This window comes from Chinchilla lanigera, unplaced genomic scaffold (assembly GCF_000276665.1).
Source record: "Chinchilla lanigera isolate Chin_1 unplaced genomic scaffold, ChiLan1.0 scaffold00001, whole genome shotgun sequence".
Taxonomy (NCBI): Eukaryota; Metazoa; Chordata; class Mammalia; order Rodentia; family Chinchillidae; genus Chinchilla; species Chinchilla lanigera.
Window position 1 is genome coordinate 48,895,052 of NW_004955402.1, and position 24,301 is coordinate 48,919,352.

Consider the following 24,301-nt stretch of genomic DNA (forward strand, 5'->3'; position numbering starts at 1 on the left):
TTTAGTTTGGATCACAGCTTCAGAAATTTCAGCCCATGTTCAACAGTTTTAAACACAGAAAAGACATGGTGCATAGGTCTGTGCGAAGGAAAGCTGCTCACATCATGGCAGTGCAGAAGCAGAAAGGAAGTGAAGACACAGGAGAGGAGATGCACCCTTTCCCTCCCATGACCCACACCTTCTGATCAGATCTTAGCTCCTAACAGAAGGCAGCTCTACGGCCCCCATGGTTCAATTACCTTCCAAAGCTCCAGACATGAGTGTGTGATGCTCTTGGGTGACATCTAGATATAAACCATATAGACCGTATCCATGGTCTTCTGCCTTCTATGAACTGACAGCTTTGATGGAAAATATCTAAGAAAACAAATAGTACGATGATGTTGCACACTGAGGAGCATCTCACTTTGTGACGAACAAATACTGTTCAAATATTATCCTTTTATCATCTGGCCTCCCCACCTTCCATTTAAATGCAATATCATTCTATTTTTCATTTTTTTCTCTGTGACAGTGGAAACCTTGCCACAAGGTTGTAGATAAAGGAACACGCAGAAAGGGCTTTTTCTGATTGGAATGAATCAGTGCTCTTCTCATACTGTCACATGTAGCTGTTCAGAGGAACCACTGACAGCTCTCCACACTCACCCGTGAAGAGACACATTGTTCAGCGTCTCTACTGCCATGTGAGCACTAATGAATTCAGGAAATTTCTGTGGTGTAATGGGATATTTTTCATGAGTGCAAAAGCTGGTTTTCTAAAGACAGATCCTTTAATCGTCTATTATTTTACTCTTGTAACAGGCTGCACAAGAACATGTTGGCTAAACTTTTCAGAAAACATAGGTAAAAATGGATGATTAGAAACTCCTGCAGAGCCCTGCTTAAAGTGTAAAACAATTTCCAATTCTATTGTAGTTTTATTTAAGAAACAGATGACAGAAAATGGAATTGGAGTTTCCAAAGAGCAATTTTTGAATTGGCACTGTGAAAGTAAAAGAACCCAGAAAGGCTCCCAAAGAGCACTAAAGGGAGCCTTGGTCCAGAAGATATAGCACCTGAGGGTGTGCTTGTCACAACTGCGGGCACACAAGGTGCACCACAGCCGAGAAAGACAAGACGGTCGAGTGGCAAGTTTCCGTTACGGGCAAGAGCAAAGGCAGTTTATGCTAAGGTCTTGAATGTTGCACTTTGAGCAATGGCCCACCAGGCTCATCGCTGCAGCATTCCTTCTTTTGCATAGTTAGTTAGAATGGCTGTCTGTCTTGTGTAAACAGCTGAAGAAACAAACACGTCCACCCTTATCTCAGCCGTGTCTTGTGGATGATCAGAATTTCACAAACAGGAAGTTGATTAAGCACAAGTAAATAAGAGAGGAGTGCTTACTTCCTGATCTTATCTTTGATACCATCACTTAGAACTGGATCTCTAAGTAAAAATATAATGTAAATAAAGACCATCCAGATCTTCTGATGAGAAAGTGAGTTATAAATTTCGATGTTGTGATGTAATTGACTACTTTCTGAGAGGCCTTGAAGGAAGACAATGGGGCCATCTGAGGGCTGGCACCACAATACACGTTTCTAGGAAAACCACTGAGATGCAAAACACAAAGTCAACTCCCCCAAAAAAGAATAAAAAGATGAAAGGGAAAATTTTCAGGTGCATATCTCATGTAATTTTTAACAAATAGTTATTAAAATGGAAAAAAGCTTAGAAGTTTCTAAGTAGTGCAAAAGATGCTTAATAGATAATTCTAAGTAATATTTTAAGTTCCATATTTTATTCCTTAGAGAGTCTAATTCCAGGTGGTTCATGAATTCTTTGACCAAATGAACCATATATAAATTGAGAAAATTCTGTATTTTGGACTATGGATCATGTGAATATACTCATTAATATTCTCTCTCTGTTCTGCTCTGTCCCACTCTCTGTTCTTTTTTATTTTTAAGATCCTTGAAGGCAAAATACTATTTCTCCTACTCATATGTCTTCATATTCCAATTGCTTAGCAACTAAGTAAATGGTGGCTGACTGGAAGGAAATTGCACATTCTTGAATAAGTAAAAATATCTTTGAATCCATCTGTTATAACTACAAGTTGTAGTGCGTGTGTGTGTGTGTATGTGTGTGTGTGATTAGACTTTACAATCATTTATATCTAAAACTATAATGTCAAGGATCTTTATTTGACAGTAGACCCTCACTTGTACATAATCAGTGCACTGAATAGTAGCAGAGCAGCAACAAAGGAAGATGATAGATAACCTTGAAGTTTTATTAGCTCTTAGTTTCAACCCTTCTTCAACACTAATTTTCAGAAGAAATTTCTAATACCATAATATACAACATTATATAAGCTCATTACGGATTTGTCTCTTTCCAAGACTTTATTTTTATGAAAATGTTAGTGAACAGTAAAATGATCAAAAGGTGGTAATGATATACCTAGAGAGAGAAGAAAGAATCAACTGGTGTCCAAACTGTAAAATGTCATTCTCTCAGATGAACTAAGATTATAGTATGCAATGTAATCCTTCATTTCTGCCTAAACTCTTTTACCTGAAATAGTTAGAAGTGGAATTTAGAAACTTCTTTATTATTGAAAACATGATAACCTTCTGTCAGTTGTATTACTTATAGCTATTTCTGGTTTTGCCTGAAGAAATAAAAAGGTAGAAAATGAGTCCTACCGAGTACTCTTGTTTTTATCAGAATCTATAATGGCAGGAGAAAAGCAGAATAGTAAAAGGAATGCAAAACAAACAAAATCCAACAGAACAACAAAAATCAACTGTACATCACCAAATCTTAGATTTGGAACATTCTTTTAAAAAATGAAGCTTCCCTGTTCTTTATCCAATTTTTTTATGCTTTTAAAAGTAAACAACCATTTTGCTTCTCTTAAGAAATAAATAAATGTCACTCAGTAAACACTGGTGAAACTGCTCTGTTTGAAGTAAGACCCAGCTTTTCCTCCATCTGCTCTTTCCTTTACTGACCAGACTTCATTGAACAAGGTTTGATGAGAAAGGGACTTTATTTGTGTATACGAAGAAACCAAAACAAAGAGAACTTAAATAGCATGCTCAAGATGCAATAATAAAATGGGACTGTGGTCCAAGCACACCTAGATTTTTGTTTTCCCTACTGTTGCCTTCCAGTTCCTTACACATAGCCACCAGGCCCCAGAGAAGGAAAGAGCTGTTAGTAGCTTCACAGTTCAATCACCACAAAGCCCTGCTTTCATTCTTCTTCTCTACCTATACCCTATCATAGCACACTCTGTGATTTATGCACTTCTTGTTTCTGTTCAGAACTTTTAGAAATCTCAGTCAGATTTGATGACACACACTGTCCTCACTTGGTGCCCCTAGTAACGTGTATTCATTTACCACTTACCCTCAGTTTGCCTAGGTACATACCAGCGAGATATATATCATCATCTCCTCAGTTCAAGGGTCTCCTTTCAAGACTCTGTTATGTAGTTCATTATGCCACTTGTTTCTAGATGTTTCCAGATGCAATAATCACATCACTTGTCACTTAGATATTTGATTATATATACCACTCTTCAATAGAGTCTAATGATAGGCATTTTATTCATATTTTACAATAGCCACATAGTTTTCTCTTGGCTAATATATAATAAACTTTGTTGCTTGAAGTATCTCAATTTATTATAGTATAGCTCTGTAGGTGGAGAGACTAGTGAGGAACTCCAAGGGCAGACCCAGCTTTCGGCAAAGGGTGAGTTCTTTTTTAGCAATTCCCTTCTGGTAGCTGCCTCTACGCTGTTCTCAGTACCTGGGCCAACAGTATCTTAGCATAAATGCCTCATTCCAAATTCAGAGGTAGCAATGGCAGGTTGAATCCCTTTTTGTTGTCATATCTCTTCACAGTCTCTCTTGGAAAAAGTTATCCATGTTCAAGAACTCACATAATAGAGTGAGGACATTTGGATAATATAGAAAAATAGCCTTCTTTGAAGGTTTTAATTATATTCACAAAGCTCTTTTGGGCATATATGAAAACAGATATTTTTACTTGTGTTTAATATTTTGCTTCCAAGCTAACCACACGATGTTGTAGGACACATAGAGAAGCCACACAGAGAAGGAAAAGAATTAAGTCACAACCCAAAACACAACACAATGCATATACAATACATGTTTGCAACTGTTGTGCCTGAATTGACATGGTTCAGATATTCTGAATGTATTTAGAGACGTTAGTCCTTTAAGGACCAAGTTCCTATGAATTGGTTGACAAATGAGAATTACTCTATAAGACTGTCTTTGTGGGGCTGTGAATTTAGCTCAGCGGCAAAAGCGCCTGCCTGGCAAGCGCAAGCTCATGAGTTCGGTTCCCGGTACCGGAGAAAAACCAGAAAAAAAAAAAAAAGACTGTCTTTGAGTTTCAGAATGAATCCGACTTACAAACAATTTTCCTAGAACGAAATTCTTTTGTACATTGGAGACTTACGATAGAATGTACATTACAATAGTAAGAAAAAAAGACATGATGAAAGGAAACTCTAACTTGATGACTTTGCTTTTATTTGCAAAACTCTTTCATGTAGTACTATAGTGTAATGTATAACAAAACATAAAGCTATAGTCATGTACAGTATAATCCACAAAAATCACAGCACTGTACAAAAAAGACATTGAAGCTGTATAAAAAAAATGTGCTCAACTATTCAAAGAAAGAAGAGACAAGTCTTCAGTCTGAGCAGTGAGTCATAAGTCCATTGAGCTCACCCCACTCATAATTCCAGTTGTTAAAGAGGTCATTGGTTAAATGGGGGATATCTGTACTTGTACCAGGTTGTTAACAATATGCAAAATCTACAGTGAATTTTTTCTTTATGATTTCAAAAATAATCTATCAATAAAATAGTAAAATAATATAATAATATTTAAATAATAAAATAAAGGAATTTTTAGAAACAAGCTGCATTTTGTTAAAGAAAGAAAGATGTAATGATAATTCTCTAAGTAATGACTAGGATTTTGGTTCATCATTACAAAAGAATCAAGTAGTTATTGTGCTGCGCATGGTGGTGCATGCCTTTAATCCCAGCACTTGGGAGGCTAACATCGAGTTAGAGGCCATCCAAGGCTACATAGTGAGTTCAAGGCTAGTCTCAACTATAGAAGGAGACCCTGTCTCAACAAGCAAACAAAAAAAATCAAGTAGCTATACAGCAAGCTATTGGATCTTACTGCTATTACTATCAAAAACGTTAATTTATTTTATAAAAGAGTCTCTTCCATTAAATAATATCAATAGTGCTAATTAGAATTTTATTGGTTTCTCTTTTATATTAATTTAATTGATAAATGAATTTGGACTTATGATAGTCAAATTCTAATGAGTTTATTATAATTTTAGTATTAAACATATTCATGCAACATTAAAATTTTATCTTTAAAAATGCTCTAGAAAATATAATATTCTTTCAACATTCATCAAATTTTCCATTTGGATGTATTTTTATAATATTTTCTTGTCCACATGTTTCAGTATGAAACATCTTAAAAAGATACAAGATATTTTTACATGTAAAAATATAAAAAAATATGGAAATCATTGCATTCATTTTATTTTCAAGACTATTCCACTTGTATATACTCTTTTGTCCTATGTGGACTCATCAAAATTACACACCTGAAAGAATTATTACTCATAGTTCCTGATACAATACAAACTGTGTTTATCTTTTGAGAAAAACAAAACAAAGATAAAAAACATTTCAGTTGAATTTATTTCCTGGGCAAGAATCCTCTCAGGATATCTGTGTCTTGAAGGAATATAAAAATTAATAGGTTTTGTAAGGATCTTTCCTAAGGTCCCACTTGATTCAATCCTGCAAACAGTAGCTACCACTTATTGAGTCATACAGTGTACTGACATAGCGGTAATCCTTTTACAAACATATTAATCAGCAGGGGAACAGTTGGTGTTGTATATGAGAGCACAGGTTTAAAAGTGTTAACAGCTGGGTCAACATAGTGCTTTTTTTTTTTTTTTTTAGTTTAGTAACTAAAACCCGACTGGATTTTTAACGTGTGACATACTGCAGATTGTTTAGAATCTCTTCAAAGTACTGAGTGACTGATTTTCTAACTTCTTAATTTTCGACATTCTGCCTAATGCACAATACACAATGAAATTCAAAACTTATTTCCCAATTAGCATTAAAGAGCTATCAGAGACAACCTCAAACCTTATATGAAATATTATTATTAAATTTCTCAGCCTTCTCTCTTGCTCTTTTAACACAAATCTAAATATTTACCCATTTGTATCCTACCTTTTTTGTAAAGCAGAGATATAAGAGTTTCAATTGTTGGGCTTTTCCCAATGAAAGAGCCTCTCATCTACAATTATTTTGAAAAATTAGATCGAGTCTCTGTAGAGTAGCTTCTTCAATGTGGAGTTTCTTATATTTCATACCAGTGATCCATCATAAAACATTTTTATTACCTTGCAAAATTTTCTTTTTAAAATCTCATTTGCCATTTTCTATCAGCTCTCATCCCACTTTGAAAAAAACTTGCTATTAAGGCCCTTTTCTCAGAGCCTGGGACTGAGCCTAAGTTTATCGGTTGCAAGTTGCAACCTATCTGTTAAGCACAGAATAGTACAATCTGTTACATAATTCCCTTCTGTAATTGAGGTTATTAACTTGATGGATGTTAGCATCTTTTGGAGTCCTTGTAGACTTAGTGTTCGTAGGCTGTTGTCAGTTGTGTGTGGAGACCAAAAGAAAAAATAAATCTTTACTTTATAGAACCCTATAATTTTCTTGTATTTCAGATGTAGCTTTACGAAGTCAAGAGCTTGAAAAGAACAGTGTGTAAAACTTCCTTCATTAATAATATTTAAAGTTTTCGTAATTCAGTAGATCTTAGTATTGTTATCTCTATTCATAATTCATAGAAATGCAACGTTTTCAATTAATGTAACTAGTGTTTTCTTTAATTTGTCATTTTTTTTTTTTACTGGATACTGAAATCGTCAAAGCTTCTTTATTCTTTGCAAATCCAGCAAATCATCACAATATCTGACACAGAGAGTTAATCAATAGTTATTGTATTAATTAATGTAGTAACTTAGCATCTGTTTTCTAAACACGGACAGAGGTATTGAAAAGGTCCAGACCTCACTTGCCTTACTGATTCATTCTTTCTTATTCCTATAGCCTGCGACTCACAGACTCGTTTGTCAGGTAATTTGGAGGAAGTCAGGAAGATCGGCCTTCAAGCTGACTCAGAGCTAGAACAAACGTCTAACTCCAACCTCGCTTTTTCCGTGCAGGTAAAAAGGCATTAAACAGAACCCTGCTCCCAGGTTTGCACAACTCTGCATTCATGGCTACAGCTCTACATGTCTTTTCTTCACTTATTCAACTTCAGATGATTAAATGACTGCAGCCTCCCTTCACCTTACTTTCCAAGAATAACATATCTACTTTCCTCTGATTGTTTACCTGATTGCTTACTCAGTTATGCTTGGGACCACTATATCTTTGAATTTTCCTCTCTACTGTTGCTGATCCTACTGATAAAACAGATTTCAAGTTTTCAAATTATCAAAGCAGCAAAAAAATTTATAAAATCACAAATAGTTAAAATCCTACAATGTAATGCTATTCCTTTCATGATCCATTATTATCTACAAGCAGTTCTCTACTTTCTAGGCGAACTTCCAATAATCCCTTTATTCAAACTCCTTAATATATTTAAAACCCAGTGTAACATCAACTGCTATTAAAATTGTTATCTTAAAGTAATCAGAGACATTAATTTCCAAAGTGTGGAGGACTACCTGGGTAACTCTCTTTGAAGGAGTAGCAATTGTCTCCATTTTGGCTGGGCCTGACCCTGTTTCCATACAGAGCTGGCTAGGACGTTTCCTTATCCCTTCAACTGGCTTTAAGCAGTTCATATTGGTCCATGTGAGGTGCTAATGGTAGTCTTTGAAGATGACAGACAGTGTTTCTCAGACCCCCTGTTGTTCCCATGTGTGAGCCAGGATGAGGCGGGACGAAGAGCCAATGCTCCATGCTGTTAGCTGGGATCCAGCCTCCAGACAGAGGCTATGACTTCCTGGGGCTTCACATCAGAGCTGAAGCACGGACCCCAAAACATTAGATACTATCTCAATTGTGTTATGCAGATTATTCTTTCTTCAAGTCCTTCCCTCTGCATATTGCAGAGGTGATTTCAGGCCTCCTATGTAACCCAGCTCACAGCACTCAAATACTTCCCACCATTCACACAATCACTCATTCTCAAGCCACTCCCTTCTTCAAGAATTAATAAAATCCAAGTTTGGCCTTTGGTTGAAGCCTATGTTCCAGATGGCCATTATTATGCCTAGATTTAGGACCCCTTCACTCCCCATAGCAACAAATATGCCTTAGTGTTTTTATTTTCTGCATGGGTTGCACTGGAAATGGTAGATTGGAATCAACTTACTAGAATTTCAATAACTTTTCCATGAGATTACAAATGTAAATTTCCTGGGCTGCAATGGGGATGAGGAAGGGCTCTCTGTACCAAATGAAATGATATGGAGCTTGTTTAGATAGACTTTCTGAGTATGTGGTTTTACTGAATGTCCCATTCATTGTATCTATCAAATTCTTTCTCTTTGAGTTTCATTGTATCCTGAGTTTATTCTAATTTTTAAAAACATATGTAGTAGCTTTTATCTCACATTATATGTGGAAGTACATTAAATGGTATTGTCATAGTATTTTTAAATGAGACTAGTTACTACAACTACTACTGCTTTTTGTCTTTTTAAAAGTTTTGATATTTGTAGGGTTCTTTCAAAGATCTTTTCTTCTTTCTAACAATCTTGCCTCAAATGATGTAATGTTTTTCTAGGATTTTAATTATTTATGATTTTATAAACTTTTATGTTAGACATAATGTTTTTACCTTAAAATAATTTTGCAGTCAGTTTTTGTTATTTTCTTAAATAGCTCACAGTCTGTCTACCTCTGCTATTGCTTCTATGTTTTTTGTTACCCCAAAATTTTTATGTTTGGGGTGGGGATTTAGCTCAGTGGCACAGCACCTGCCTGGTAAGCGCAAGGTCGTGAGTTTGATTCCCGTTACTGTAAAAAAAAACAAAACAAAAGAAAACAAACACAAAAACAAAATTTTTATGTTGAATACCAATTGCTGTTGAGATAGTACTAGAATGTGGGTCATTAGAAGGTGACAAGGTCATTAAGATGGGGCCGCTTTGATTAGGATTAGTTCCCTTAGGAAAGAGATGCTGAAGATCTAGATCTCTTCCTTCAGCATGGGAAGGCACAGATAGAAGTTGCTAGCTTCAAAGAGAAAATCTGCTAACACATTGATAACTGACTTTCCAGCATCCAAAACTGTGAAAGATAAATTTTTGTTATTTATCACCACTCATCCTGTGGTATTTTTGTTATAACAGCTCAAATGAGCAGAATCAATTCCCATTATGTCATTACCATATGTCAAACTCAGAACCCTATCATGAATGTTGTTACCTGATATCTGAGCTCCTGAACTACTTGTCTTCTCTTTGTTTTCTTAATAATCCTCTGCCCTGAGTGTGGAAGATCTTTTCAAAACCCTCCAATAATTCCCTATCCCTGGCAAGATATGTTAAAACCTCTTAAGATGTCACATTATGTCTAGTTGACATTTTTTCACAGATAGTCTGTGAAAAGCAATCTTTTCCATTGTCCATATGAGGTCAGTTTTCACAAATATAGTGGCACACTGACGGTTTTTAGAAAGATCATTGTTTTTAACAGAGGAGATAAAATTGAATGACTGGATTCAAGTCAACTGAGTGAATGTCATGTACAGGACAAATATGATGGGAGCTTTATCTAGGGCTTTGCCCATGTGGGTGAAAGTAATAAATCCAATAGTTACTTCACATTTAGAATCAGTAGCACATGATGCCTTCTTCAGTGACATCCTCGATAATGGTTTCAGTAAGTGTTTGGATCATGTTATTAATCAGAAACAGCACAGATAACAGAAAATGGAGCATGATCATGAATCTTGTTTTAAGCTCTTGAGTTTGAGGTGGTTGTTAGACATCATAGTGGAGAAGAATAGACAGTGGATAGGATAGGATGGGATGGGATGGGATAGGATGGGATGGGACTGAATGGGATGGGACGGGTGGAACGGGAGGGGATGGGATGGGACGGGATGGAATGAAATAGAATGGAATGGAATGGGATGGAATGGAATGGAATTTCAACCTTGGTAGGAGGAACTGGGCTGGTGACTTTATAGCTAATGGTAGATCTTGGAACTGAAAATCTGCTGCAAAATGTTACAGTTAGGATAATAAAAAATAAACAACAAAACATTATTTATAATGATGGAAACAGCAAGTACATAGTATTTCTGTATAAATATTGCCTTGAAGCCAAGAAAATAAAATATCATTAATCATCAACCACTCTGCTAAAAGAGTATCCTGTCAGTGTTCACTCTTGAAATCTATTGCAATTCATTTCCTGAAAATGAATTATTTTAGAGGAATCTGATTTCAGTGAAAACAGAATAGATTGTCTCATATAGACTGGGAAAAATAAATGTATGAGCCATTTTAGGCAATTCAGAACATTCAGGTAATGAAAACAGAAGATGATGTTAAGTCTTGAAAGATGGTAATTCAGCCTTATTTCACAGTTCAAGTCTAGGAGATGACTCAAATTAGATCACAAAAGTCACCAGGTTTGCCTGGTACTAAAGACAACGATGCTGTCTGGGAATATCCATAGTCAGTTGTGAGTGAAGAGGTTTTATTTGGGAAACAAGCGTCTGTTATGAGCCAGACTCATATCGGCAGCTGAAATTAGCACAACAATGTGTTTCTCTCAGGAGAGCGCCACGAAGTCAGGCAAAATGATAAGCATGTTCCCGTTACTGCATCAGATTTACAATGTTTACACGCTGCTCTTTCCGAAATTAATTCCTCAGTACGCTGCTTATCAGCTTGAAGCAGGAAACTGGTAAACATAGAGAATCATTTTTATGTTTTTTTGGTCCGAGGTTCAAGTTGGGCAGAAGGCGCTGTGATTAGAAGATAAATTTTTCAGTGGCAGAGCTCTTCCAGGGATAAAACCGCAGGGAGCTTCCCGCTTCAGTACAGGGCCGCCACGGCCCTGAGGGAGGAAGGGCCTGAAGACCCATCTGTGCTTCAGAGGAAAGCTCAGGGGACGATCTTTACCATTTGATAACTGGAGCAGCAGTCATGAGGGTACTTATGATAAAAACCTGGGCAGAGAATGCTGGGACGATAGGATGCTAGGCATTATGGAATCTGAGTCATAATGGTGGACCCCACACTTCAAGGATGCTTTTGGAACAAAGCTTTCCCTTTACATGCCACCTCAACTACTTCTTCCCTCAAACATTCCCAGCGATAGTCTTGAGGGTTTGAGTAAAGTTAGGCAGAAGACAGGGAAGCAGAAGAGTGTGTTGATTCCAGGACAGCTATGTGACAAAAGAAGCCCATGTGGAGGTCACAGGTTTTGAGTGTCAAAGGTTTGCACCTTTCACTATTAATCACCTGAGCTAACTGAGGAGTTCACTTGTTTCAGATATTATAATGAGCACTTTATGAACATCATCTAATTTATCTCTTATTCCCCGTGAAGTTTGCCTATTAGCACATGAGCAAATTCTGTTTAGGAGGCTTTAAAGGTAGCTTGCATGAGATCACACCTGAGGGAGAGGATCTGCGACGAGAACCTGCGTTTGTCCATCTCATTCCCTCTTCTCTTGAATTCTCAGAGATATTGCTTATGAACTACACCACACCTTTCCATTCACTTGGACAGAATACTAGAACTGAAAGCAAACACACCTAAATCACTCCCTCAGAGAGCAAATGGTAAGGAAAGACATGTGATACTCAGAAGAAGAAAATCAGGTACAAGGGAGAAAAATATCGGAATTTCAATAAAGGAATCTAAAGGGATATGTGGACTTGCTCTGAGGTTGGAAATGCTCTTATGAAATAGCAAGAGGGGCTTGGATGTTTCATTTTATCTCATTTCCTATTGCTTAAAACCACACAATTTTAATTCATTTTAATTTGCCTCTTTGACATTACCATCATAACAAAAAAAGATAGTATACATCAGGTCTTTTCTCTAGACATCAAATGTCTTTATTCCACATATTTTTTAGGTCTGAGTACTTATCCAACAGCACACACATACACAAGTACTACACGTGGATCTTGTTACAAAGTAGCTGGAGCTTAAAAAGCTACTGCTGTTCCTCATTTTTTTTTTTGCAATACTGCACTGGAGGTTACCTAGGTGTTAGTTTAAACTGGTCATCCTCCTGCTTCAGCCTCCCAGAGTGCCACAATTAGACTCATGCACAGACACACCCAGTTTGCTCATTTCTAGATCATATGGAATAATAAAAGAGATCATCACACTTCCAGGTGCAAACTGAACGTTGTTTGACTAAGTGATCTCCACCGTGTATTAACTATGGGTAGTATGGGAGACCCTCACTTAGATTCTTACTTTGCATTATCATTGGCATACCCAACTTAACAAAGAGAGAGAAAGAAAACAATTGCATAATAAAATTAATATTTTAAGATTTCTGAAAACTACTATAAATAAAGAATTTTTCAGCCCTAGAAGAATGGGATCTATCCGCCCAACTTCTAAAATGTTGCTCTTCCCTTGTCAGCTGCTGCAAGGGGCCATGCACATCACTAGAAACACTACTTTGTTTCAGAGTAATACTTGAAGGGGCTTTTTAATTCAGCATTACATAAAATTAATGTAAAGAAGTATTTTTTTTTTTGCACCAGGAATCAAACTCAGGACCTTGCACTTGCTAGGTAGGCACTGTGCCACTGAGCTATATCCCCAGCCCAGAATGACCATAAAGTTGACTATATATTTGCAATTGAACCACACAGCCTGATTTTAATCAGTAGTGTACAAATGGCTGATTATCATAGCTTCATGAAGGACAACTTCCTATTTCCTCTCCATTGTCTATCCTTTATTACAAAATTAATTTTTAAGGACTCAATCTACAATCTCTCCAAATAAAGACTACATAGATACTAAGATTTTAAATTATATAAAAATGTAAATACATATATACACTCTTTGTATATACAAACACACATGCATACCTATGTACACACAAAGACATACATGTTCCTTAGGAACTCTACTTTCAATTCAGTTATACATAAATCTATGCCAAAAATGAAGATTCTTAATAAGCTATCCTGAAAAGTCCTTGCCTTATGGTAATCCTGGTGCTCTTTTATAAATTTAGTTGAGTTTTGTTGAGACAAGAACACCTCTATATCCAGTGCTTTCCTAAAATATTTCTTTGCTTTAAATGAACACTTTGCTTAATGGTATACTTTGGATGTAAAAATAAAATCAAATAGTATCCCCAGCCAATGCAGTTACAGTGAAAGAGTTCCTTTTCTGCCAAAGTTTTATTGTTCAATCTGGAGACAAGTACATGTAAGGAAGTAGAAAATGTATGCTTTGAGAATCATCACTTTCAGATAATATACCCCTAGGAAGTACTTATATTTTTTACCTCCCCTAGAAAAGGCGAATTGCACTTGAGAGTTATTATTGAGCTGGTATCTAGTTTTGTTTTCTTTGAAAATTATAGTCTGCTTTAGAAATGTAAAACTGAGGGAAACTGACCTCTCTTCAGGAAAGAAATCTCCTTCTTTCATCTATTATTTTGAAGATAGTTTATGCAGAAAAACTGAAGAATCCCCACTTGTCCCCTTGAAGATTATACATCTTCCTGAGGAATGTCAAGTGTATCATTGGAAGAGCTCTGGGTACTGTCTGAGCCAGCTGTGCCTTCCTACAGCCACATGGTCTTTTATATCTGACTTATTGCTTCCCAATGGTAGCTGAGTTTAACACACTCACACAATTTAAAAAAAAAAACAAAACAAAACAAAATATAAAGGCTTTACCATTAATCTTATCATCAAATAATTACATTTCTCAAAATCAAGATATTTTCTCCCCCATCAGTGCAGGTGACCCAGGATAGTCCTTGGATGGTTCTGGCCTAATTAATAGTAGCACACATGTCCTTTCATTTTTGTGGAGAGTTTGGACAACATATCACTGTAGGTTCATCTACTTAAACAAGAAACAGAAAGTATTTGATGCGTAAGAAATTGCCAGAACACACATTTCTTTAGTTGTCACTGAATATATAAATGACTAAATAACCTTCTACAAATTCTTATTTCTTTCCTAAATTCATTGCAATAAAAGTACATCCTCTGACGAAAAAGGTTTACTTCTTCACCTATATTGTTTTCAGACCATGTTCCAGAAACTGAAAGAATCTGACTTTTTTTTTTTTAAGTAGAGCATTTGTGCTTCAGATCCCAGTTTTGTCTTGGTTGCTCTCAGAGCAGATGTTGTCTTTATGGGAGATGCAGTCCTCATCCAAGCAGAGTATTTCAGTTGTGCAAGATTTAATAATAGAAATGGAAAATGACTCAGAGTATAACCAGAAAAAGAAGCAGAATATAATAACCTCAGTCTTTTCTTTTGGTGGTTTTATTTCTGGAACAAAGATTCTGGAAAACTCTAGATCTTGCATCTCCAAAGAACATTTAAGGTGATATCAGGTACTGAGGCTTTGAACCACATTTAAATGTATGGTAGCTCTGCAGCCTGTGGTACTACCCTTTGAGCATATGCTATGCTAATCACCTGTACAACAGCTTTGGTTATTCGTCACTTTCAGGGATGTGGGCAGAAAGAACGGAGATCTATAATCTGAGCCCAGATAGGAGGAGAATTCTCTGAGACATGTATTTTTGTCTTTTTTAATAGCATTCACTTTCCCAGTTGTTGAAAATTATAGAGAAGCTTTTGGCCACATTAAAATGGGCATAAAATTACTTTAAACACCGATAACAATAAAGAGATTGCAAGAGAAAAATAAAGGTGAAAAGACAGAATAGCAGCCAGCAGCCAAGTTTGTCCAGTTTGTGACGGCAATAAGTGTCCTTTCCTTGTCAGTTGAGTACCTTTAAATTAGAACTAAGCATATCATTACACTCAAATTCTAGAGCTGAAATATCTCCCAACGACATTAGATTTTACAAACTGCATTCATAATTAAGCTTAGTCTTTTCATAGATGGTAAAAGTCTTTCTTGCTAAATGTGCCCCATAATTCCTTTTTCTTGCCAATATGTAATGTTAGCCTTAGAGAAAAATTAAAACCTTCGTTATTTCTGATAAAAGGAAGCCATGGATTAATTTTTTCAGTATGAACTTTCCAGCTCATCAGAAACTATCTTAAAGGACCAGCTACACGCTCTGTATTTAACAATAAATGTGTTTCTACTCTTCTATCATTTTTACACAGAGCCTGAAAATCATGAGCCTGATGTTTGGATTACGGAAGTGACTACAAGTATAGGTTTTGAAGGTATCTGTGTAAATGTCCTTAACTTTCTAATAGCAGTCCAGAGGTGGTGATGAATGAGTGCAGAGGCTGCTGATGGAATTAATGGGATTAAGTTTCCCAATAATAAATATTGTGAAAAAATAACACCGTTGATATTTTGAATATATCAAAGACTAAGCTACCCAGTCTCAAAGTCTACATAAGAAAATGTGTAATGTATCAGAAAATGAAAAGGGATCGTCATTCAGACTTCAGTGCTTTTGTTATACAGTGTAAATAGTAGGTGCCTTAACCGTGAAGAAGTGAATGACCTAATCTAGAAAGCTTTCCTCCCATGAATAAACCTCAGTGAACGAGGGAATCTTATCTGCAGTAATCACTTTAATCCGATTCACTGTACAGTTCTGTGACTTGAGCTATATGTTCTTACTTTCTAAACTCTGGAAGTACATTAGCAATCCTTTAGTTTATAATAATAATCATTTATAATGAAAAGTTATCAAACAGATATAAAAAATAACTAGGATAACCATCATAATAAACAACATCTTTGTCCTACTGTTCTGTGGCTATGCAACATTGTTATAACTGATTATTTCTGCACAATTCCTACTTCATTTGTGTTACCCAGTTACTATTTTTCTTATTTTACAGATAAGGAATAATATTATCTAAATTATAATTAATAAAATTATATTTTACTGTGAAGATTGTTGGCTTTTGCTGTAGCAGTGGGTTAGAGGAAGGTATCCTACTTCTTGAACTTCTTATCTAGACTTTGGTTAAGAGATGGGTGAGTCTGAGGCCAGCCTGACCTACATAGCAGGAACTTGTCTCAAAAAACCCAAACAGACAGACAAAAAAGACTATGGTGGAAAAGAAAAGAGCACCACCGTATTTTAATCATATGTGCACATTCCTTTTATTATTATAATGTCCATTTGCTAATTTAGAAATTTTAACTTTGGGAAGTACTTACCCAATGCCCTGCTGATTAAGCCTTCTCCCAAAATATTCCTGAGCTAATTTCTTTATTCCCAGTAATCAGGGCTGTGTTCTTCTCTAGTGTGCTGTGTCAGGTCACTTGATTAGTCTGCGCCCTGCCAGTGACTGTGTTTCTTTTTTTTTTTTTTTGGTTTTTTTCCGGTACCAGGAACCGAACTCACGACCTTGCGCTTGCCAGGCAAGCGTTTTGCCGCTGAGCTAAATCCCCAGCCCCCTGTGTTTCAATTTTACCCAATAAACATAGATTAGAAATGTATACTTACCATCACATACACACAGAATGCATAGTAGACTGTACTGAGAATAAGATCATGATATTGTGATAATTAAGAAAAGCCAAAAAATAAAAGGAAAAAAAGGCATCTCTGTGAGATTGAGCATGATAAAAACTTCATAATATTTTATCCTTCTAAGGGCTGTTAATTCATACCATTAACAGTTCCTCTCTGACCATAGTTTTAATACGTGTTACCTATTTTCTATTTATTCTTTCCCAGAAAGTTTTCTTTCTGTTCTTTTCATAGTGGAAACAATGGTGAAAAAGAAATATTAGCTAAACACTGCTCCTAATCACTTGTGGTTTTGGTACTGGGAACTGAACTCAGAACCTTGCACTTTTGAGGCAGGCACTTGTTCCCCTAAGCTTTCTCCCTGGCTCTGTAATCATTTTTTTATCACTACTAAAAGTCAAAAGCCAACCGAAGGAGCTGATACCACTCTCACTTACCAACATTTTTCTCTCATGAACAGGCTGCCCAACTCCCTTACATTTATGTGTGATTTTAGAGAACATCATTGCAACATGTCTACATTCTTGGCACTTGTCCCCACAATAAATGAACTCCTTGTCACACTTTGCCTTGATCCCATTATTACAATCTTGCCTGAAAATAATTCTTGTTGAGAAAGGTTTCCTCTATCTGTTTTTATGTAAAACAGCTCCTTTTCTTTTACACTTGATTATCACTATGGCATATTTCTGAGAATTATTTGAATGCTTCTGAATGCTTTTCCTGCTTGAAGGTGGGCAGACGGTCTTGGTTTTCTGTTAGAGAGCAACGCTGAGTCAGAGCAGCGCAAGTCACAGTTATGTGCTTCGTCAGGTTAGTTGAGGGAACAACCGGGTAAAGCAGGCAAGCCATCCTTTGGGAGGCTGACAAACTGAATCTGAAACCACCGTGGTTTTAAGATCTAACTTATACTAAAGGGCTAGAAAGTAGGAACAATGCCAAGTCATCCCTATAAGACTGCAAAATTTGGACCTGGTACAGATGCCATTTACTGAAAAGTGCATTTAGTGTCTTCCTCAAACCATACTTAACAACTAGTGACAAGACAATATGGCCGTGGCACTGAGCCAGCCCCAGCACTACCAGTGTTTGTCATAACATTAGTTTGCTGGGCAGGAAGCATGAGGAGAACAGCTGACAGGACGAGATAGTGCAGCTGTCACGTCTGCTCCTAAAGAGGTTGAGTGCCAGCAGAAGAAATGCCCCCAAAGCCTGAAGAAGGCAGTTCAGTTCTCAGAGAGTAGCTGTGAGTGGCAAACTGCAGACACAGTGCGAAGCTGTTGGAGCCATGCGTAATACTGAAGATTTAAACAAAAATTTTTTTGAAGAAAACTTTAAAAGCAATGAGATCTACAAGTTCACCTATCACTAACTCTCAAAACTAAAGGCACCACCTGCACTCTCTGTTTCTTAGTTGTATTTGTAGTAAGTGAACACCTCTAACTGGTATCCCACTTCAGGTTCTAGTCCTACCACACTCTAGTGTTATTTGAGAATATGGATTTTCCAATCTGGGAATTAATGAAATGAATTTATTAATGCATCATAAGTATGTTGAGGTTACATACAAGTGTGTGGGGCAAATGGGCAGGTATGTTCAAAGGTAATGATTTTCTAATTTTTTTATCCTGGTAAAATACTGTTCCTTGCTGTTTCACACAAATCAGTGAACTAGCGCAGAGGCACTGGCTGGTGAGATGGAGTAGTTGAAACACTCTCACAGCAGAGAGAGTGATTTCACAGGTAGGTCATCCTTGTAGCCTCCAGACATATCAAGGTGGGTTAAGGTAAATTCAAGAAAGTTAGATAAATTTGTTGATGAATGACAAGGGGAGATATATCTGACTTCTCTGTCTGTTAAAGTGCTATTTAATAAATAGTTTTTAGGACTTGCTGTGTTTTGGAACCTTTGGTGGGCTCTTGGGACATCATTTCATAACATTAACCAAAGCAGTTAGAAAATAATACTATTTCTCAGGCACCTGTCAGACTGTTTTTTGGGAATTAATTTAATCAATTATCAGAGTAACATCACAGTCTCATTATTGGAAACAGTTTTATTAATTTCAAATTGTCAAATTTTCTCAAATTATTACTGTGCATTTGCTATTATTCCAAGGAAACCGAGACAGATGGACAGCACGTGGATTACCCAAAGCTGCACTACAGTGAATCTATTTGAATTTGGGCTGTTTGTCTCCAGGATTCAAGTGGACAACTATGGCACCATACAGCTTTCTGGAGAGGTTCCTGGATCTTCTTCTCTCTCAGACAATAATTGTTGCTGAATCAGTTCCACGTTATCTAGTAATGTTTGAGAGTCCACATCACATTGCTGTTCTTTCAAACTGATCTTGTAATTCTTTCTTCGATTGCCCTAAATATTTGCATTAAAAGACCAGTTTCCTTTATTTCCATATTATGAGTAGTGCAATGTGGTAGGTGCTCTGAGCATCCAAAGCAAAATTCTACACTAAAATGCCTTTAGATCAACTGGATGGCTGTGGATATAGAATTTAATATAGTTCTAAACCTTAAAGAAACATCTTCATTACTCAGAAGATCTGCATCAGAGAATACTTCTCTCAGATCTAACACAAAACTCAGTATCCTGATTAGACCTCCCCTCCCTAGCTCATGCTTTAATTGTATTCTCTACTCCCCATGTGTGTCTGCAAGAACTTCAAAATGTAGTGTATTATCTTCTGCACACTTAGAGATAAATCAATCAACAGACCAGCTTTTTACATTTCACAGCATGCAAAACTTTTTGTAGCAGTAATAACCCTTCTTTCAATGAAGGAGCAGTCAGGTAAAAGGCACCCCTTTTATGTATTTATATACAATGGAAGTTTTCCAAAGGTCACTTCTGAAATATCAATTTCAGTCTTGCAGATTGTAATTACAAGACTTTGGCATAGAATTTACCCTAATTCTCTAGCCATAACCTTAGATCTGAAAATTTAGTTTATTACAGTGTCAGTGCACAAGAAATCAACAGGTAGGATCCTACCGTGAGGCTTCTGATATCCTTCTATAGCATCCCTGGGCCAGATGTGTGTTTGCCCTTACTCATTCCTGCCTCTGAAATTTCATTCCAGGAACAGCCATCTCCCCGCCTTTGTCTGGAATCAACTAGCATAGAAGGCTTTGCATCATTGTTTTGATTTGACAGACACAACTGTCAACTGACTATGAACTGAGGGGCTGCTTGGATTTTGTGGGTCTTCACTGTTGATTTATCTTGGCATCTAACACAGTGTCTGATGCATGAGTTATCAAAATTTTTGATAAATGGGTAAATGAATTATCATTGTGAATTTTCTGAATATTAATGCTGCTGAGAAGCCAGAGGGCACTGACCCTTCCTTCATGTGCTGTTTTTGTGTTGTGTGCATTCTTTCATAGGTTCAGAGCCCTACACCACTTCTAAGATATGGTTTTCTGGCTGAGAGCAATCAGAGGATTAGTACAGCATTTCTCTAAGAAGTGTTGTCTTTATTAACTACACTGTTTCTGAAAGAAGTGTGGCTGTGTACACAACAATTTCTCCTTGACTTCTTATCTGACAATTTTTGGTCCAGTGGCTTTTGGATCTCTGACTCTAGTATGTGAAACCCAGTTTCCCTAGACATAAGATACCTAGAAGCCTTATGCCAGGCTCTAATTTTTTGTTAGAGAAACCTTTCTCCATGGTTCTCATTGCATGTGTGAGAATTAGCTCCCTTAAGGTGAGATCATAGATATGTAGGTAAGAACTATGCAGTAGGAATTTGCATCCTTTGTATCTAAAGATGTTAATAAGATATATTGCTTAATTAGGAGAGCAAGACTTTAGCAATAAAAGCTCATTTCTACAATTGCTTCTGTGAATCAGGTTTTCTTATATGCAGTTCAAGGATTTTTATACAATGTGCCATCCTTGAAACTAAAATGTGTTCATCTCATCTTTTCTTGATAGTGCTTTTGATCAGCACCCTTGTGTGCATACCTTTGCCTCCTAATGATAAGGATTTTTAATGTAACATAAGTTAAATATAAAGAATACATACATGACCCTTTTATTATTATGCTTCTATGTATTGAGAAAGAAACAAAAGATTTTTCCTTTATATCATTTCTTATTTCCTTCCTACCTTCCTTTCCCCTCTTCTACTTTCTTTTTACTTTGAGATAAGAATCACTATTGATAAAAGAAATTTTTACAGCAAATGCATTTTAATACTGCTAGAACCGATGAAGGACTAATCTAATGTAGGCTGTACAGTGTGGACTAGGGTGTTCTACCTATAATAACAACATTTATCATCTTTCTTCCTAAAATCATAAGAATTTAGGAAACACTAGAGTGTAATAAACACATACAGTAATAAAATGTGGATTAAACTTTTTACTTAAAGCCAGGACACTTCATTCTCAAAAGTCTAGGAGAGAAACAGATATTCATGTAACAAGAGTTATGTTACTTCTTTTTTAAAAATGAAGTATGCTATTTTAACATTAGAAAGTATGCTTCACATGTGATCAAAAAAATTTTAAAATATTGTACTTCAATATGATAACTTTTGAAATACTCTGTGGGGAAAGAAACAGGACGTGCATAGAAAGTCATCTCTAAGTACTAGAAACTACAGTCAAGAATTAGGGGGTTAAACATGGAAAGTTTATTTTCCATGAAAAGAAAGTAACAAGAAAGTTACAAGACACGTTCCATTTCTAGAAATATGTATAACTGAATACCCTGAAAAAAACTAGTTTTATGAAAGCCCATCAAAATTAGGAGACTGGAAGACAGAGGAGACGGAGAGGGAGAAGGAGAGACAGGGACAGACAGACAGACATCTTTAAAGGACACACACACAACGAAACATTAGGTTAGTCTCACAGAAATAAATTCACGAAAACTGATTATTTGTGGAGTTTTTTGCAGACTTCCAGAGCTTTAGAGCTTTCAGTTTAATATGCTGTTTGATGGGACAGTTGACCAAACTTATGAATCACCTAATGTGGAAAACTCCACCAGAATTAAAATGCCTCCTCCCTGAAAGTAAAACCTACTGTGAGTGCACTGGAAAGCATACAGCTAATGGAAGAGAATAAAAATTTGCCTTTTCCCTCTAACATACAGGTAGAAGAAAAAATATTTACTCTATATCATGATCATAACCAGGCAACCTTCATGTAGGTATGCAACCCATAATCACTTTATCTGTGGCACAAAAAATTTCAGACGAATTACATGGAAAGGGGTCTGGTATAATCAAAACCTTAGAACATGAGTCCAATGAATATGTGTACTCTCTGGAAGAGCATTCTCAAATTTTATAAAAGCAAAGTTTACAAGAATTCCTTCAAATTACATTTCAAAAAATGTGAGCCCAGAACAATAGCTAACAAAGCACATGACCAGATTAATCACTTACCATGCCAGCGAAATTAATGAGCATCAAAATAAATGTGTAAAGGGACATACAATATGCAGTTAGTGGATAAATGGCAAAAATGAGTGTGCTGAAATATTGAAGAACTTAATTCTTGAGAAGAGAATAAATATCTTTGAGAATAATGTTGCTATGAACTCAATATTTGGTTCCTTTCAAATTACAAAAAGTTGAAGACTTATGCCTAATGTGATCATACTTGGAGTTGGGACCTTTCAGACATAATTGGTCTTGTATGACGTCATGAAGATAGAGCCCTGATATAATGGGATTAGTGTCCTTCTAATCAGGCATTTGAAACCTTGCTTTTTTGTTCCACAATGAGAGCGTGTAGCAAGATGATTGTCATCTACAAGTCAAAAAGAGAATCTTCACCAGTACTTAAGAATACTGGCATAATGACCTTACACTTGTGACCTCTTAGAAAGAGATAACTGTGTGCATTTGATTACAGCAGATCAAGTATACTCACACAAATATAACGACTGCCAACAAGGATTTGTGTTTACTAAATTCTTTCACAGTTATCTATACTTTGCTTCGTATGTTCTTCTCTGTGTTGTATTTATTTGAAAGTCATTGATGAGCTGCCCATATTGTTAGAATTACACCCTTTGTCTTCTGACCTCTGAATATCTCTTAGCGTTAGAAATTCTTCCATGGTAAGATCAGTATCTTTTTCTCCCTCATGTAGCCAGTTGTCTAGCAGAGGCCTCTATCTCTACTTTCTTACAACCCCTACAATTTTAGTACCCAAACATTTCCTTTACTTTCTTAAAAGTTGAATAATGGATGTGAGGTGGTCATTCACTTATGCATTTATTCACCATACATTCATTCATGTAAAAATACTTAGAGTCCGTATGACATTCTGAACATGTAGAGTACATCAGTTAACTACCACTGTCCCACAACATAGGCACTTCTCTTACGTTTATAGCATTTTCTTACATTTAGCTCAGGAACACTACAGAGAATAGCTTTACTTGTTAGGTGAATTATCACTCATGCTAGAAAGTGGTGTCATAAAAGTATTAGCATAGGTCAATTTTAGAAAGTATATATTAATTTAGTAATTGCACTGGCTAAAATAAATCTTATTAAGGTGGCAATTGAAAAAGGACTAAATAGAGACAAGTGAAACACCATGTCCATATCTTATGCAGTGACTCCAAAGGCCTTCAGCCTTGAGAATGCCTGAAATGCTTCAAGAAAGATAATGAAACCCATGTGGCTGGTGGCTGGGCAGAATGAGCAAAAGGACAAGAAAAAGCACTAAGATTGCAGAATGAGAACAGAGATGGATAGAGAGAAAGGTAGCAGTGATAGATACCACAGGAGAGTAAAGTTTTTAGTAAATTTTGCCTGTATTTCTAGTTGTTTGTAGATGGAAGTTTTACTGCCTGAAATAATCTTTCTGTTTTGATAAAATGTTTAGCTTCTGAGCCCTAGTTTGGTAAGAATTAACTCACAATTCTCTTGTTGTTTTGTGTACAAGAGAAAAATATCAGACTGAGCTAAGTAACTTGGCTACAACATCTTGCTAAGAGTGCAATGAGGTCAGTCACACACATTAACTCCACACATCTCTACAAGTATACTTTCAGCCCCTTATGGGAAATGGGTGGGACTCAGTGTTTATAGAGCTATGAAACTGATGTCAAGAACATGAATCCATTGGAAATTAGAAAGACCTCTTGGCATTTCTATTCTTTTGGAACAATAGAGGACAAATTTTAGTTCTGAAACACACACGTATTTCATTATTCCCTGCCACCACTTTCTGTATTTCCTAAATTGCATAATATATGCAATGTTGGCTCCTGGGTCCGAGTGTGGGCCGAACTCATACCACCGCGATTCCCAGCCGAAAAGCGCGCACAGAGACAGGTAGGCCCCACCCAATCCCGGAGGCCAGGACGCGAGAACAAAGACCCGGCTGACATTGCAGACTGAGTCTCTGTGGCGGCAGAGAGGAGATCAGGACTGAACAGCCCAGGGTCTTCTCGGGCTCGGGGAGGGGCGAGCAGGTTCTTTGAGCCAGGCAAGCAGACTCTCTGAGCCCCACGCACCCTGCGCCA